Source organism: Pteropus medius, unplaced genomic scaffold, assembly GCF_902729225.1.
Source record: "Pteropus medius unplaced genomic scaffold, Ma_sr-lr_union100, whole genome shotgun sequence".
Lineage (NCBI taxonomy): Eukaryota > Metazoa > Chordata > Mammalia > Chiroptera > Pteropodidae > Pteropus > Pteropus medius.
The window spans coordinates 45,419,409-45,439,129 of NW_024349800.1; the positions used below are offsets into that span (position 1 = coordinate 45,419,409).

At 37.2% G+C, this 19,721-nt stretch overlaps 1 protein-coding gene and 1 pseudogene across 1 annotated transcript in view; one reads left to right on the forward strand and one right to left on the reverse strand.

Annotated features, from left to right (window-relative positions):
* The window catches only part of LTBP1 (latent transforming growth factor beta binding protein 1), a 345,549-nt gene that overhangs the window by 232,483 nt on the left and 93,345 nt on the right, over positions 1–19,721 (reverse strand).
* Positions 10,431–10,549, forward strand: LOC120622290 (uncharacterized; annotated as a pseudogene).

A 19,721-nucleotide genomic window follows, 5' to 3' on the forward strand; every position in this document is an offset into this window, starting at 1 on the left:
GGAGGAAAAAGGAAGTCATAAGAATGGAAAACATAATTAAGATTTTAGAGACACTTGACTATATGGTGATAAATGCCAATTGGTGGAATGGAAATCAAAAGAGTCCATTCAAATCTGATGGCAGGAACACCCTCCTTCAAGAAGCAGGGTGATGTCAGCAATGGACACATGCAGACAGGGAACCCAGGCACCCCACACTCGGCCTTGCAGTGAGTGGTAGATCCACAGACGCAAATATGGCAAATGCTGTAACTGTCAGAAACAACCCATGTTACCAACTTTGGTGGTGCAAATCTACAGAAGTAGATGGAAGATGCTGGAAAATTCTGGAAGAGGAAGAGGATAAGTGAAGAGAAGATTGCCCTCATCTTACAAAATGGAAGGTCATCAGATAACATTCATGACCTTGATTGATGAAGTTGACAGAACAAGAAATAAGTTTAAATGTGCTGTTTGAGTTTGCACAGACAGAAACTATGAATATGAAATAAAGACTGAGAGGAAGGGACGGGGCAAGAAGTGAATAAGCTAAATCTTCATCTCCTAAGGGAGGAAGTTGTCAGAAAACAACTAAAGGGAATAAATCAAGAAATGGCTGGATGGAGGAAATTACCAGAAGGACTAACAGGACCTCAGGTTAAATGAGGGGGTAGGGGGAGCAGGGACAAATGAAAAAGAGTCAAGTGACATGAAGGTTTCAAGCCTGGTTGCCCGGAAGTGTATTTCTGGTTCAAGGCCAAGGGGAAAAGAACAAGCAAAGAAGTATGCAGAGTTATGGCAGTGGGAAGAAAGGGCCAGTCTGTAAGGAAGATAATTATGTTACTTTTAGAGACAGAAATGTGGGACAGATTTTTGGGGAGCAACTAGGAAAAACTCCTGAGTTTAGGAAGAATGATGTTCTAAGAGGAGCCAACTTCTCCAAAGGCAAAAATGTTTCAGCAGCAAGGACGACCTACAAACGAGGACGCCACAGAAATAAAACAGGGAAATAAAAAATTAAAAAGGTCACTGGGTTGGGTAGTAGATCACTGGTACTATCAACAATGTGGTTTTAGTAGCGACAAAAGTGTGACTGCATTGGGTGAAACACTGGGTAGGTGCTATACTGGTGACACACGGAAAAGAACAAAAAAAGTAGGCCAGAGGTTAGGGGTATGGCTGGCCATCTGAAGACTTCAATCTGTGGAAACCTCTGTAGCTTTCTTTGTAAGCAGAGGAGAAACAATTGCAGAAAACTTCTTTCCTTAAAAGAAAGGATTAGTCACACACTGTTTACACTGCTGCCTTCAGACTGGCAATTTTTGGCACAAGAATGAACTAAAATTTTCCATATTTCCACTAAATCCATTATTTGACCTGTGGGAGGAGATGGCAAAACACAAGTCCCTTTCGACTTAAGAAAAGGGCTTTGGACCTCACAGAAGGGAAACTCCGACAGGCCATAAAAGCTTCCCACAGAAGGCCAGTCTGACACAATCGAACCCTTTCCCCTATGATTTGCGGACTCAGGTTTATAATCAGGACTAAGGAAAACCAGGAGAGGAAACAGTGCTACAGAAGGAAGCCACAGAAAAGTCAACTCTAGTCTTTCGGGGACAGTTTCTGTCTACAACACTCCAGTGACCTTATGTGCTCAAGTTGCTGAGAAACGTGGGTGAAATCCTCTCAAGAAATGCAAGCCACGGTTTGGTGGAAAAAAAAAACCTCTTTCTTGCAGAGTTCTCGAGGACAATATGCATATAAGGAAGGATAAAGAAAAAACAAACCTCTAGGAAGATGTCACAAGGCGGTGTCATACACACGCGCACGTGTGCGTGCACACACATAGGTAAAGGGAAAATGCATACATGTCATCCACAATCCCGTTCATATGGAATTATCTATCAGACCAAAAAAGAGTTAGGAGGTAAAACGCTGCTGATGAGGAAACTAACGGACAGCACATACAGACTTCCAGTCATCGAACAAGGAAGGGCTGGTGTGTGCCAGAATAAACACCGCCGAAGTAAAACGAAACAAGCGAACACAAAGTCATGAGAACAGGAGGAAAGAAAAGACTACATTGAGAATATAAATGTAGGGGATAGACCAATAAAAATTCTTAGAATTAAAATGAGATAAAGACAAAAGGGATCACGAAGGTAGAAGGCGGGGAGGGTATGGAAATTAAGGCAACTTTGGTGGTCATCATAAACAAACATGGTAAACATAACCAAGCAGTTTTGGAACCAACTGTCTTCTACCAGTGGTTCTTAACTGGGGGTGATTTTGCCCCATCCCCGCCCCCCAGGGACATTTGGTATTATCTGCAGACATTTGAAAGTGTCAAGACTTGGAGGCAAGGTGTTCGTATCTAGTGGAAAGCAGCCAGGGATACTACTAAATATCTTATGATGTACAGGACAGTACTTCACACACAAAAAAGAATTATCTGGCAGAAAATGTCAGCAGTTTCAAGTTTGAGAAACACTGCTGTAAACATGTGCTATTATCACCAATTATAACAGACATGTGAGTAAACAGTCAATCGCCTCTGGGAGTAAAAATGAAGACGTATCTAGAAATGATGGGGCCAAGCACACAAGACTCTAGACTAAAGAAAAAGAGAACTATACAACTCCCTCCTGTGTCTTTTGGAAGTCTCATTAAGTCAGGAAGGTGGCCTGATGTTCAAGATGCCTGGATGGTAATCTGCAAGAAAAGCTAAAATATCACTGAAAATGTAATGGCATGGCAAATAAAGACAAAAACAAACACATTTTTACTAGAACTCCTTGCAGGAATAGTATGGCACATGGTTGGAGAGAACTCTTCGATAAACTACATAGAACTGGGATGGGGGTGTGCCTTGAAGACATAATAGTGGCTTTGGTTATGCCAAGAAGGTCAGTACGTGTTCAGGGCCAGACATGAACTGTCTGGGATAACAACAAAGGCTGAGTGCTGCACCCACAATCCTCCACACCCACCTTTCCCTCTCAGTCTTCAACCTTTCCCAGAGAAATGTCTAACCCAAAGTGCCACATGATTGGCCTCCCGGAGGCACCCCATGTCTCGGAACAGCTCTGATTAGAAAAGGTTCTTCTGGACATGACTACTCTATGAAAACATACAATAAATTCCCTAACCTCTGCAATCTCAAATTCCTAGGAGAAGGGAATACAATAAAAGAGCTGTAACGAAGAAGAGAATAAGAAGCAGAGTGGACAAGGCCTCCTCTTGGGAAGTTTAATAAAATAATCATAACACTTGGGAAATTTAAAGAAAAACAAAGTGGCCTGAAATTAAGTGCTTGAAAATAATGTACATAAATGATCTAAATAGCTTGAAAGTCAGAGGTTGTCAGACTTGATAAAAAGCAAGACCCAACTATAAGCGGCTTACAACAAATCCACTTTAAAAGTACAAATAAGTTAAAAGCAAAAGTATGAAAAAAGATGTAACATCATAACATGAATCAGAAAAAACAGCTGGAGTGGCTACATTAATAACAGGCAGAAGAGATTTCAGAGCAAAGACTATTACACCAAAGATGAAAAGGCTTTTCATACGGATAAAGAGTCGCTTCATCAAGAGGCCATAAAAAATCCTAAACAGCTATGTCCATGATAACAGAGTGATAACAAAATATGATAACAAAATATGTGAAGCAAAAAATTTTTTTTAAATCCATGAGAAATAGATCTTTCTATTTCTAGTTGCAGTTTTCATACCTCCTCTTAATAATTGACAAAATACATACACAGAAAATTAGTAACTATACAGAAAGACTTGAACAACACAATCGACTTAACCTAATTGACGTGCATAGAACATTACACCCAACAACAGCGGAAGATATGTTTTTCAAGTGCATACAGAATATTTACCAAACTAGACCATATTCTGGGCCATGAAAAGTTTCAGTAGTTTTAAAAGATTTGAATCACAAATTATGTTCTCTAGCCATAATGGAATAAAATTCTAAATCAGCAACAGAAAGATCTCTGGAAAACCCTCCAAACATTTGTAAACTAAAAACCACACTTCAGAATGACCAACGGATCAAAGAGGAAATCAAAAGGAAATTTAAAATTATTTTGAATTGAATGACCAAGAAAATACAACCTATCCAAATTTATAGGACACTGCTAAACCACTACTAAGGGGTAAACTGTAGTGCTAAATACCTATCTTAGAAAAGAAGAAAGGTCTCAAATCTATGACCTCAGTTTCCACATAAAAAAAAAAACTAGAAAAAAAGAAATCAAAATTTTAAAAAATGAAATAAATATCAGAACAGAAATCGATAAAATAGAAAAAAAATAGAGAAAAATCAATAAAACCAAAAGCTGTTTGAGAAAATCAGTAAAACTGAGAAATCTTTGGCGAGATTGATTTTTAAAAAATGACAAATCTTCTGTATCAGGAATGAGAGGGGTGACATCACTATATAATGAGAAGATCAAAATGTCTAATGGACCAATCTGAAGAAACTCCATTAACCAAAGATAAAACAATTTTAGCATTAGTAAGAATAACTATGATGGACTGAAATATTTTAAATATGCTTAAATGTATTTATTCATTTTATAAAGTCATAAGTCATCTTTGGAAGATGTTAAACAACTCATTATTTGAAAACTGGTCAATAAAAGGAAACAATCAAGCATATTATACATCTATATGATTGTGAATTTTATGTATTAACTTGGAGGGTGTTTTTGGATGAGATTAACATTTAAATCAATGGATTCCCCTCCATAACGTGGGTGGGCCTCATCCAGTGAGTACAAGGCCTTAACAGAACAAAAAGACCAGCCTCCCTCTTATTGTGCAGCAAACTACTTTTGAATTTTACCTGCACCATTGGTTCTCCTGGGTCTCCCACCACCTGTCGGCCTGCGCTTCAGATCTGGACTCACCAGCCCCCATAATCACATGAGCCAATTTCTTATAATAAATCTCTTTCTATGTAGATACACACATATGCTACTGATTCCGTTTCTCTGGAGAAGCCTAACATATAATATACCCTGCTACTTTCTCTATACAAACTGAACCTCAACCAAATAACTGGGGGAAGGAAATTTCTGTTTGGAAACTTTTTCCAGTAAAAAAAAAAAAAAAAAAAAACGAATGATAGAATTAAAACACCATCATCTGCAACCTGTAATGAAATGTAGGCAGTGATCACCAATGGTTCTTAACATCACAAAAAGACAACATGTGACCCTCGATGGAAGAATACACCATCACTTATAAAGTAGTCCAATCAATAATCAAACCTGAATCTGAGCAAGCCTCTATTATTTACAGGAAATTCTGAGGCAGAGTACCTGTTAATATCACGAGGGTTCAAAATCCACAAAATTTACAGTTTCTTCAATGAAGAAATTTCAAGGGAAAAAAGAGAGGTTAGAAGTATCCACATATTAAGAGAAATCTGAGAGACATATGAATATGTTGCAATGGATGAACATTTTTTGATCCTGATTTGAACAAATAAGCTGTCGAAATCTTGTGAAACAATTAGGAAAATTTAAATACCCAGACTTTTAATGATATTAAGTAACTACCTTAGGTGGCATAATGGTCTTGAGGTTAGTTGTTAAGAGCCCTTATCTTTTATAGATGCATACTGAAATATTTGCAGATTGGCTTCAAAATAATCAGGGGGAGGAGGGAAAATGGGTAGGAGTATAATTGAATACAACTGGCTGAGTTAATAATTATGAAAGCTTGGGGATGGATACTTTGGGGGGTTTTTGATGCTATTTTCTCTATTTTTATATGTTTAAACTATTCTGTATGAGTTTATACAATGTAAATACATGAACTTATCTTTTCTAATTTGTAAAATGTGTATCAAATGAGATCATGTATTTATTTACCAGTACTTGGAAAAGTAGAAAACATTAAATGCGTGTGAGCAAACATTACTTATTTTTCACCGAAAGAAAAAAGAGGAGACAAAGAAAGAGCAAGAGCGGGAAAAAAAGAATAAGAGATAAATTACGGTCATGCACATCCCCTCATTTATTCTATTTTTAATTATCAAAGCTCCATGCTCATGAGGCAGATATCCTCTCTGCCAAGGAGGAGGTAACTATTCAAAAGTTCTGAAAAGCACAGAAGACTAAAATCATCAAAACCTTGAAATGAGTAAGTTATTTAGCAAGTAACCATGGAAGGAAATATTGTTAACAGCTAAAGTCCTTAGCTTTGTCAAAAATGAGCAGCTACATTTGGTTACTTGGGACAGGGTCCCCAAACACAAATTAAAAAGGAATTGCAGCCATCTCTTATTTATCTAAACTAAGAGAGGCCAGAGAAAATCTAAATACAATCCAAGAAAATTCCAAACTGTAAACAATAATTAAGGCTTTTACCCTACTGGAGAAGTGCCAATTTCAAGGCTTTTGAAACAAACTGTAGGAACCAAATCCTAAAACTACCATTTATAATGAGAAGAAAGGGAAACGGCTCAATTTCCTCAATGCAACATAAAGGTAATGATATCTGCCTCATAAAGTTAATGTGAAGAAAAACAGGAAATGTAATTTTCAAAAAATGTGTGAAAATCCTTAGCATGGCACCTGATGTACACGAAAGGGAGTCAGACTCTTTCATTCCTCCACCAATAACGGGACAGCACAAAAACCGAATTTCACCCTTCTGAATTAGTAGAGTTCCCATTCAGAGACTGTCCAAATATATAGTTAAGAGAAAAGCAAAGCTTGTTTTGAAGCTTTATTTTTTAAAAAATCTGAAGTTATTTATAAACAATGAGCTCGCAATTTATGCTTCCATTCAACAATTCCAAGGTCAGTTGTTCATACTGTTACGTCCACAAGGAAAACCTTCCATGAGGTTGCAATAGAGTCAAGGAACCCAGCACACCACAACGCTATAGAACATAGTTTGACAGTTCATCAAAAAGCTAAACAAAATGACCATATGATCCAGCAATTCTATTCCCAGGTATGTACATAAAAGAGTGGAAAACAGGGACTCAAACAGATACTTGTACACCAACGTTCACTGCAGCACCATCATGAGAGCCAAAAGGTAGAAACGATCCAAGCTGTTTCCTTCGACAGCTGAATGGATAAACGAAATGTGATATATACACATATTAGAACATGATTCAACCAAAAGCAGGAATGAGGTTCTGATACATGCTACAACACCAATGAACCCTGAAAACATGATGCCAAGTGAAATAAGCCAGACACAAAAGGACAAATTGTATATGATTCCACTTATATGAGGTACCTAGAATAGACACATTTAGAGAGACAGTAAAGCAGAGGTTACCAGAGAATGAGAAGGGAGTTGGAACGGGGAGTTATTGTTTAACACGGACAGAGTTTCTGTCTGCGGTGATGAAAAGCTCTGGAAACAGGACAGGGGTGATGGTTGCACAACAGTATAAATATAATTAATGCCAATGAATCGGACACTTAAAATGGTTAAAATGGCAAAGTCTGTTATATACATTTTATCACAACTTAAAAATTCTACATTAAAAAGACCTCGGATTACTTCTTTAAAAAAAAAAAGGCACTGCAGTGAAAGAGGGAGGAAAAAGTCAGGTTTCTTACCCCATTTCCCACTCCCACCCCCTCCAGCCCCAGTTTTTCAGTATTTTCAGATGATACAATAAAAGGATTGTTCATCTTGGCCGATTCCAAATATGTTTTTGTCTCCTTTTAGACAACTGTTTAGGATGCCAATTCTATAGTAATAATCAGGTATATAGTTCTATCCCTCATATTGTCATTTCAATCATTTTTTCCTTCCACTCCCTGAACCACATTATGAAATTTCAGCCTCTATGACCACAACACATTATGGTCTCCAATGACCCTCTTTTGACAGCACTGTAAGGAATTAACAGTTTGCCAGATGTGGGAAGTAACCTCTCTCCACTTGCCTGGGAAGCCTTTCATACCTAACTTTGTTTATTCTTCAAGTTCTTCATTGTTGTACCTATTGTACTGACATGATTTTTTTTAGTCAACTCCTCATCATGGACTCTAATGGCAACAGGAAGAAATAGTTGTGGTTTTTGGTTTTAGATGCTAACTTTATACATGCCCTCTCGATACCTGTAAATCTGGAAGAATGGAAAATCTAGTGGAAACATGTCAAGACGGTGTTCTTCTACAATTCCCCTCTTCCTAGCCAGCGTCTTTCTTGTATTGAGCTCTGTGACAGGCATCTAGAGAGAGTCAAGGATGTGTACGGCTGGTACAAGGATCCAAGAGCTCACTTCTCCAGGATGGGGCATCCACAGTGCTCAAGATGGCGGAAGGATAAACAGCACTGAATCGGTTTGGGGAAATTCAAATTGTTCTTCTGCCTGTGCCACTGGATCAAACATCAAAGTCCTCTAAGTCTCGGTTTCTTCATTTATGAAGTGTAGGGCTGTAGGGCTCTATAAAATCACCTCCATCCCCAGGCTCTGAAATTCAGTTATAAGCACATCAAGAACTATAGCTCCAAAACTGGTCTCTAGTCACACCAAAAAATATTTCATATGAGAAAGTATTTGTTTAATGTGGTATACATGTAGATATCTGTTCAAAGTAGCAAGAGAATCTCTCAAGATTTTATTTTCCCACATTCAAGCAAAATAAAATAAAAAGGGAAAATTCTTACAATTTTTAAGGTGAATGCAATAAACTCTGTTTTTCCCAAATGGTCTTTTTTTTTTCTATTACAATTGCTGCTAAACTAGGTCACCTAAGTAATAAATATTGAAAGCATTTAACCAATCTCAAACATCTGTTCCAATCTTCTTTTAGGGCTTTATCCAGCTGAAATAAAATATCTACTTCCCTACAGGACCTGAAATATCCACACTGCTAGAAATGTTGGTTTTTTTCTAAAGCCAATATACCTGGTGGAAAAAAAAAAATGACTATTTCAATATGTGTGAATGACAACGAGAACAAAACTATATGAGAGGCAGCAAAATACAATCAATTAAATCTTGCCACACTGGATATCCCTATACTAGGATGATAGGGTTCATAACAAATTTCAGTTGGGCATGTTCCCAATTTAAGCCCAGGCTTCGTAGGTCCATGCAGAGCCCATGGTGAAGGTATGTCTCTCTAGTTTCCATATATGCTAGGAGAGCTTCGCCCTACTTGCACTGGAAAGTCTAAACAAATAATTCAAATGTGACTTTGGGAAAACTGCATTGAGTTTAAAAAATAAAAATGACTTGCATATAGAAAAAGACACTATAAATAGAGTTAATAGTTAAATAAGAGATTAGAAAAGATATCTGTAATGCACATGAAAAATATCTATGTTCGATACAGAAGTGTCTCACAAATTAGTAACAAAGCAAACAGTAACCCAGTAGGATCAAAACAAAAACCAATAGGAAAACAGACAAAAGACAGGAATAAGTAATTTACTGAAGAGTAAATCTGAAACACTATGACATCCCAACCTCACGAGTAATGCAAACTTAAGATTGTATTTGGCACCCACTTTGCTAAATTTTTTCAAATTACCAAAATCTGAATAAAAATGACAACTACTGCTGACAGGGATCAAAAGTGTAAGAAGGATGATATTCTTAGGCTTCACTAGTGGAAATGTGAATTGTAACAGAATGTGGAAATCGATCTAGAAAAACAAATTCAAAATAAACACACCCTTGACCTCGTAATCACATTCTTTATAATTAAAAAAAAAAAAGACTAATATGTAAGGATATATATTTAACATGTTTATTGAATTACTGTTTACAATAGCAAAAAAAAAAAAAACTACTGGAAAAAAACCAAATGTCCATTAACAGAAGAATAATTCAATAAATCGGCACATTTACCTTATGGAATATTATATAACCATTAAAGATGAGTTATGTCTATGTTATGGAGGAATTTCTATAACCTATTTTAAGCAAGATCAAGATGCAGAAACATTTACATACTATGACTCTACTGCTTATTAAGCAATTTAAAAAGCTATACATGACTACATGGTCATTAAAAAAAACAGGTTATCCACCAGATTATTAATATTAGTTATTTGTGAAAGGAAGTGGTACAGTTTAAGTGGGGAATATTGACAGAAGCTAAAAATCAAAATCAAATAAAATTGAATATAAATATGTCCATGATTTTTTAAAAGCATGCGGTGGTATTCCAGTTGTATAAAATATTATGTATATGTCATAAACAAATGTATAATCAAACAAACTAATAATCCTAATTCTAGTACATCTCATTTTATTGTCATTACAGTGGTCTCCAAACTAGGTACCATACCCAAAATGTACAAAGTATAATGCTGTGATCAAGAAACTACAAGCACTTTATCTACTTTTATGTTTATTGGTATTTTATGTCATCCTTTTTGTCTTCTATTTTTGAAAATGGCTTATTACACTGATAGTATATTAGCTCAAAAGTTTATACACTGTCTATGGCCATGCCACCCTGAACAAGCTCAATCCCATCTGATCTTGGAAGCTAAGCACAGTCGGTCCTGGTTAGTACTTGGATGGGAGACCACCTAGGAAGACCAGGTGCTGTAGGCATAAAAAAAAAAGAAAAAGAAATAAGGGATTGTGAGCTGACAAGGTCCTTTCAATCTGTGAGGTCAACCAAGAATTGCCTCACCTAAATTAAATAAATAAAAGAGAGAGAAGAGAAGAGAAGAGAAGAGAAGAGAAGAGAAGAGAAGAGAAGAGAAGAGAAGAGAAGAGAAGGAAGGAGGGAGGAAGGGAGGAAGGGAATAAAGGAAAAAGAAAAAGTTTATACGCTAAGAAACAGCGTGCACAATAAGACGTTTTCTCTGATATAGGTGTGTGAACTATATGGAGATCACGGTGGGTACATTTAATCAGGATGATTCTATTGAATTGACAGACATAGATCAGCGCCCTCTCCCCTCCATCCCTAACCCTTCTACCAGATTAGAGTCTCCAAATTATAAGAGAAGGATCTCTTAGAAGTTAAAAATTTTTTAAATCTTTTTTCCTGCAACTACTTGCTATTCCTTTTTAATATGTGATGGATCTACATATATATCTATAAATATGACATCTACATATATTGTAAACCTCATACTATTATACTGAGTTCCCTTCTGGTGTCATTCCCCTTAAGCCTGAAAAACTTCCTTCAGAATTTTTTGTTGTACAGATCTTCTATAACAAATCATCTCCATTTTCATGTTTCTGAAAATACTTTATTTCGCCTTCATTTTTGACAGGTTTCTCTTTGAACATAAAATTCCACATAGCTTGTTTCTTTGGCTATCTTTAGCAAAGTTTACACAGAAGTTTCTTTTCATTTCAAAAATGTTCTACTATTTTATAACTTTCTTTGTTCCTGATGAGAAGTGACCCATCATTGTTCTCCTGTGTACTCTGTATCTTTTTACTCTGGCCGCTTTCAAGATCTTCTCTTTAATTGTTGGTTTTTAGCTGTTTTTCTATGAAGTGCTGAGGGGTGGCCTTCTTTGTATTTATGTTACTTGAGGTTTGCTGGGTTTCTTTCATGGGTGTTTGTTTTCCACCTAACCTGGAAAACTGTTAGCCATTATTTCTTCAAACATTTTTCCAGCCACATTCTCTTCTTGCTTTCTGAGACTACAATTATAGGTGTATTAAATTTGATATTAATTTCTCAATAACAGCACCAAGACATTGTCCATTTTTAATCATTTTTCTCTTTGTTCTCTATAGGGCAGCAGTCCCCATCGTTTTTGGAACCGGGGACCAGGGCTCCTATGAGAATGTAATACTTGATTATATGAGATGGACCTGAGGCAGTGATGCTAGCGCTGGGGAATGGCTGCAAATACAGATGAAGCTTCGCTTGCTTACCTGCCACTTACCTCCTGCTATGCAGCTGGGTTCCTAAGAGGCCAAGGCCGGTACGCTGCTACAGGGAATAATTTCTGTTGATATGCCTTCTAGTTTACTTATCCTATCTTATTTCTACTTTTTTTCCTACTTTTCTATTAAAATATCCCATCTTTTATTTCATTATGACCATGTCTTCTTTTAAGTCAAGCATATTTATAATAGCTGCCTTTAAAGTCCTTGTACACTAATTCTAACATCTCAGTCATCTTGGAGTTGTTGTCTATTGACTGCTTCTTCTCTTGACTATGAATCACATTTCCTTTTCTTCTCATGATTGTTATTATGGAAAGGATATAACAAATATTGTTTTGTAGAGGCACTGTATCTTCTTCTGAAGAATGTTGTTTTTTCCACCAGACAGTTACTTGGCCAGATTCAAACTCCAATTCTGTTTCCCTTATGGTGTGCTGTGGCTGGAACTGCTCAGTTCTTTCAGTTTTCCAGCTGCTGCTTTTCACTGGGAACTTCAGAGTCTCCCCACAGATCAGCCAAGAATTTGGGCAGAGTTTATATTCAGATGTAGGAGCTCCCCCTTTTCCTGCCCTCACTTTCCAGCCACAAATGCCATTTCTCTTCTAATTCCTCAAGCCAGTAACCTCCACTTTCTGCTTTAGGTCTATCATCCCACTTTGTATAGACTGGGAAATGCCACTAGGCAAAAAAAATGTGTGTGTGTGTGTGTGCGCGCGCGAGCGCGCGTGTGTGTTAACTTTATCCAGTGCAATTCACTTCTTTCAAGAATCAACTCCCTTCCAAATTCTGTCTGCTTTCAGTCATTCTCTAGTATCTTCGAATAGTTGATTTTATATTTTGCCCAGAGTTTACAATTGTTATCTGCAGAAAAGTCAGGCTGATAAAAGTTTGCTACTGGTATTGCCAGAGTAAAAATCGTCCCCATCTATATTTGAAAAACAGGTTTCTTTAAGATCACTATTATTTTACATTGATATTTACATATAGTTTTTAAAATACACAGAGCAGAAATACATTGTTAATTTTTCAGTAATTAGATTATCTAAGGAATAGCAAAGATCTTAGTTTTCAGTTTCATAGGAACTATTTGCTTACATTAATATAAAAATCATAGAATATAAACTTGGAAATGATCACATATTGTGCATATTTATATTTGGTAAGGGAATTATTTTTAAAGTGGAGGAAAATATGTTCTCTTAAGAGAGTGGGTATATGTAGGATTTTTTTCCCATTTGGAAGACAGCATTACCTCGTACATTAGCTCAGAAAACCATAGGGTTTTTCATCATGTGCAATGCAACTCATGAATGCAGTCTGCTTGCCAAGGCCAGCAGGATTCATCATATTTCTGGCAACCAGGGGAATTTGTAAGATCTAACTCATTGAACAATAAAATAGCATCATTATGTGGTACTCACTGAGCACTGCAAATCAATTAGAGTAAATGGCTTTATGTAATTCTCCAGACTTAATCTGAGATTTCTGTGAGAATGCTCTGACATTCTACATTCAGCAGAAAAGACCGTTGTAACTTCATTGATGAAAAGCAGTGTTCACATGGCTAAAAGACTTGAATAAACCTAGTCCAATCACGTCATGCTACAGATGGGAAAACTGAGGGCCAAAGGAATTAAGTAACTTACCAAAGATCGAAAAATTAAGTAACTGTTAACAATGGCAGAAACAAATCTAGAGCCAACCACTTGTTGCAGTAACTTACACTATTTCTCCTAGATTCAGAAAAAAATAGGTTAATTATGAAAGCTATATCATCAGATGTAGAAGTATTAAGAGAAGAAGGAAACAAAACCTCTTAAATTTTTACTCTCTCACCGCTTGGCAAGATTGGGTATTTAACTCCTCATGTCTTTAAAGAATAGAGACAGCAAAATAAACTTTTCCCAAAAGAGTTGTTTTGCAGAACGATTAATAAAAATAATTGCAAAGAGTTCACAAATATGAAGAACTACAAAAGCTCCATTGAAAGTTGTGTATCATTAACTCGCATTACTAACCTGCTACCTTTTCTTGCCAGAACCCATTTATCCTGTTAAAATCTCTTTTCACATCTTGCAGTTCCACACTAAACTACCCATGTGGGACCCAGGATATGCTAAGTTCTAAGCCCTAATTTGTTGAAATGCTGAAAAGAAAATAAAAAGGACTGGTAATTTCCTCATTTCTATGAAGATTTTCCACAAATGCCAAGGCAAGTCCTATGAGATCATCGTCATGATTATTATTACTTTATATTACTGTAATAGCTCTCTTCCTCAGAATTCAATTAGTTGGCTTCTGATAACTATAGCTTCACAATCATTATTTCTCGTCAACAGAAACAACTGCATTTTTAAACCAAAAGAAAAGAGTAATCTTTGTGTGTGCATGTAGATGTACATATATATACACACACATATGTGTTATAACAGTTGCCTGGGTTCTTAAGAATAAAATCAAGAGAACAATTTGGGAACATTTACACTGGCAGACATGGAGGCCACGAAAGTAGAACATTTAAAATGTATATATTTTAAGCAGGTCTGTCTTTGCCAAAAAAATAAAAAATAAAACTGCTAAGGAACTGTTTCAAAATGCTTAGATTGTTCTAACTGCCTTTTTTCCCCCTAACTGTTTCCACCATGCAGTAAATAAAATCCCATCAATCTCACTGAATGGGAGGAAGAGCAAGAGCAGAAGGCTTTGGAGGGGGGAAGAGGGGCAAGCCAAAAATGTTTGCATTTAACCATCTTTACTGCTGTAAACCAAATATTTGACTTTACTCACTTATTTCCCTTTGAAAATACAAGCAAGTGAAACAAAGGTTTGATTCAAATATATGAGGGACTGGTTATAACGTTATGAATAAAAATGCTAGTTTGCTGAAAGATATGTTCCTCTCTAGAGAATGTCTGCTAGAGTGAGTGTGGGTAACACCTGGTCCTGATGTGTTGGATGACCTGTGGGCTGGTCTCCTTCTCTTACCCTTTAGGTTTCTTGCCTTCCACCTATGACGGGAATGAAAGAAAATACACAAAATTAGAAGCAACTGAACCTTTCCACATAGGAAGAAGGTCTCTGAAGCAGCCTCGTAAGGGTGGGTGAGATTTATACAGCAAAGAACAGAAGACACTGGCAACATTATGGGAATGGAACTCTTTGGGGGTAGTTGCTGTCTGCAGAAATCAAGAGTAATGAGGAGAAAGGATTTCAAGTTTTTCGGTGGGTCCTGAAGCCCCTCAAATCTTTCACTCATTAAGTATTTAAGTAAAACTGGAGTTAATTACTAATGTTCCCTATAAAGCTAAAACTTCACCTATGAAACATCTCTCCACTATTTATTCCTCCAAGAAAAACACATTCATTCTATTGTTTATGTATAAAATAATGATGATAAAAAGTTGGAAGGAACAACCCAAAGGTTTTACAGTCTGGAACTATCGGCATCTGTTTGATAGGAGCCTACTCCATTAACCTAAGTCTACTTTTTGCTTCTAAGCCCAGGATGAAGGTTTGTGGATTGTACAAGTTCTAATACAAGACTATCTTTACAATAAATTTTCTAATTAAAAAAAAAAAAAACATTATCATGGCATGTCATACACTGCTAGAATTGGAGATAACCCCAGCAATCCCTCTTCTGGGTAGCTACCCAAAAAACTTGAAAACATTTATCTGTAAAGATTTATGTACCCCTATGTTCACTGCAGCATTATTCACAGTGCAAATAACTGAAATGTCCTTCAATAGACGACTGGATAAAGAAGATGTGGTACATATACACAATGGAATATTATTCAGCCATAAGAAAAGATGAAATACTGCCATTTGTGAAAACATGGATGGATCCTGAGACTATCATGTTAAGTGAAGTTAGTCAGACGGAAAAAGTCGGGAACCATATGATTTCACTCATATGTAGGATATAAATCTGAAATCAATGAACAAAAACTCATAGACACAGACGACAATTTAGCAATTACCAGAGAGGAAGTGGGGTGAGGGAAGGTAGATAACGATAGAGAGGGTCAAATATACAGTGATGGAAAGAGATTTGACTCTGGATGATGAACATACAATGCAATATACAGATGATGTATTACAGAATTCTACACTTGAAAACTATATAATTTTATTAACCAACGTCACCCCAATAAATTTTCAAAAAGTTTTTAAAAAAGAATTGGAGATAACTCAGTAAAGAACAGATCCTTTACATGTAACAACTGGTAGATGGATGGGCTTTGTATGAGGGGAGTCTCTGAGACCCATGAATTATGCAACAAATTGTGTGTGTGTGTGTGTGTGTGTGCACGCATGTGCATGCAGTGTGTTTTTAGCATATGCTTAAAGAGGTTGGTAATAAAAAATAACTGGTGAAGAACTATGGAAATTGATAACCTACTACTTCAAGTCCCTCACATTATATGAGAAACTTAAGATGCAGAAAAGCCAACCTTTCTCCAGTCACACAGGGAGAGGTGCCCCACACCTGGCCAATGGGGTTCCAGGGAGCTGGGGGTGAGCTGAGGACGTCTATCTCAGAGCAACAGGAGAGACACCATCAGGGAGTGTCAGGAAGAAGAATCATACTGAAAGTCAAAGTCCAAACAGCATCAAGAAACATCTGGAAAGCTTTCCCTGCAAGGGATCCTGGAGGCAGATTCTAAACTGGAAGACAGGGAAATCCAGAGCTGGAAAACGCAAATGGGGTGGAGGCCCTGACAACACAGGGCTTCCTTCTGGCCCCTAGTCAGGCTCAAACACCTGGGGTCTTGTCACTATTCTTATGTGTCACAACTCTACATTATATTCAGATAATGCAATGCTTAGCTTCCACCCAGAAGTACATACAGGCATCATTCATTCATTCAACTAACATTTGGTAACTACCACATGCCAGAGATTCAAAGATAAAACATGAAAAGGGAGATGAAAAAATGGTAAAGAGGGCACAGATGTTAACTTCAAACACGCCTGTGTGGGAATCCCAGCTCCTCCACTCACTGGCTGAAAATCCTAGGCAGTTATTGACCTTTCTAAGGCCCAGATTCCTCATCAGTAAAACAGAGAAGCTAGAACACAAATGGTCTGTTATTACTAATATTAACAGAGTATCTGCCCCGAAAGAGCTTACAGACCAAAGAGAACAAGGAAGAATTAACTAGTTACAGTCCCATGGGACCCAAGCTCTAACAGGTATCCATCAAGTACCCATGGGAGGTGCCATACCTTCCCCATCACTGCCAATGAAGTCATAAACAAACACACACACACACACACACACACACACACACACACACACACACACAGGCACAGCACAAACGTCAATTCATATAGCTTCTGGAACAAGGACACTCCATGAAAGTGCTGCTACCCAGAGATGCAGCAACCTTAGACAGTTGTTAAGCACAACTACAGTACCCTGCAGCATGCAAAGGTTTGCCTAGACTGAAGAAGCCAAGCCTGAATCAAGCAGCTTCTTCTGTGGTCACGTGTGTAACTCCAAGTTTATACTTCCACATTCTAACTCAACTGCTAGCAAAAGAGAGGGGAAATTGACTTCACTTTTAGAAAGGTGACTTTTAGAAACTGACTTTCAGAAAGGTAATCCTTTATAAACCCTACTTTTACCAGCAAGTGCCTTCCTGGTCCTTGCAGAGCTACAAGAAATGGTGTTGAGTTATACTTCACTGATGTTTTATTATTGTTGGAATTCAGAGTTAAGGTCACATATCTCTGCATATTATCTCACTTAAACTATCGCCACCATCACGACATCTCCTCGGAAGACAAAGATCAGCAGCAGGGTAACTTGACCTATTCTGGCCTCACCATCCCCTTTTCATAAACCGTGGACAAGTCACATAACCTTGCCTCCGTCTCCGTCCATCTCTCTGCCGGGGGAATCATAACAGTAGTACCTCATGACATTGTGATGAGGATAAAATGGGCAATTCATGAAGAGCATTTAGAACCATACCCGAGAAGCACTCAGTGTCAACAGTTTCACCCCAAGAAATTATACTTCAGACAGCAGCCAGGAGTTGAGCACAAAGTCACGAGCTGAGAACAGATTCAGCATACATCAGAACCCCTTCTGGGAAACATGAGACAACCAACATGAGCAACATCTGTTACTCTACCAAGTGAGTAGCTGATGTGTCACAAAATGACCAGGAAAAAGAGTCAACACTCAAGCCAATAATAATAAACACAAAGAATATTTTCAAAGTCTTTTTGGTTCCATACAATTATTCAAACACAATATATTGTGTAATGTCTAAATGAGAAAGCAAATGAAACTATGGAATTATCCAAATTTTCCAACTTTCTTCTCTTGCCTCAGAAATCCACAGTATTCCTTTACAGGAAATAGAAATATTATTTTAATGTAAAATATATATCAGATTTAGAATGCAGGTTAGGGAAGCGGACATCATTAAGTTTCATGCCCACCAACATCAGCAAGTTGATCAATTGTATTTTGATCAAACTAGTAAAACATTAATAGTTCATCTTCTGTGGTAGTTGTAACTATATCAAATAATACTGTTTGCTAAGCTCAGCAAATACTATTCATTAGGTATATAAATACTCTAGTATTTGGAAAGCAAATAACTTAAGATCTATAAATATATTGATACATCCCTGGTATTGACAGAAACTAAGAAAGCTAACTTAGGTTGGGAGCTAAAGTATTAAAAATTTAAAAAAATTTCAATTGCTACAAATCAAAAGACTTTACTCATAAGCAATATGTTGTCCAATTTAAGATACACACAGTGACACACACTTTTTATTTTGCTCATTATTTGATGTTATACTTTCATGACGGACTAAGAGTGTCTCAATCTCAGCACTACTGACACATTGTGTCAGACCATTATTCATTGTACGGGCTTGTTTTGTGCACTGTAGGATATTTAGCAGCACCCTTGGCCTCTGGCCACAGATGCCAGTAGTACCCTTCTAAGTCCTGACAATCAATGTCTCCAGACATTGCAGAACATCCCTTGGGGGACAAAAATCGCCCTGGCAGAGAAACACTAACTTAAGACATGACCGTTTGCTTCTGTTTTATCTGAAAAGCACTAATGAGAACAGAAAGCAATTGTTCTATGCTGCTAATAACGGGGATCGTGTTGGGTGTTCTACATACACCATCTCCAACCTCACAACCACATCTTTTCCCCATTAAAGAAAGATATAGACAAAGCAGTCTTTCTAGCTCTGAAGCCCAAGCTTTCCCCATCTTGCCATGCATTTACAGAGAATTTTTAATGATATATTATTTTCAATGATCTATTCATATCACTATGATCATGATCAAGAAGCATACAAGTCCCTTTTATTAAATTTTATAGTTTCATTTATCTGTCACTAATAAAGACCTACCTTCGGTTCTTGCCACTTTATTATCCATTAACTCACTCAACAAGCACATATTAAGTCCCTACCCTACACCATTCTGGGCCAAGAGATTCAGTGATGAACAAAACTGACAGGGCCCCTGACCTGATGGAGCTCACATCTCAGCGAGTCATTTCCAAACAGAATGCAACACATGATGGCATCAGCACAGGCAAATCAAGAATCTGCCTTAGCATTTTCTGCTTCAGAACCGATCTCCAGGAATGCTCTGTCTGTATTCAACAGGAGACTTCTATTGCATTATTCTGTGCAATGAAGGTAACCACCTCACGTACCCTATTTGTAAAAACTTTTACACTTTATATGCCTGGTACGATCCAGGAATTTTATCAAAGTGCATGCCTAAAGACTGAAGTCTACTATATTTTAGCACCAAAAAATTCTCATTCGTTTTAACTATAATTAATAGCATTTTCTGTGCGCCAGACAA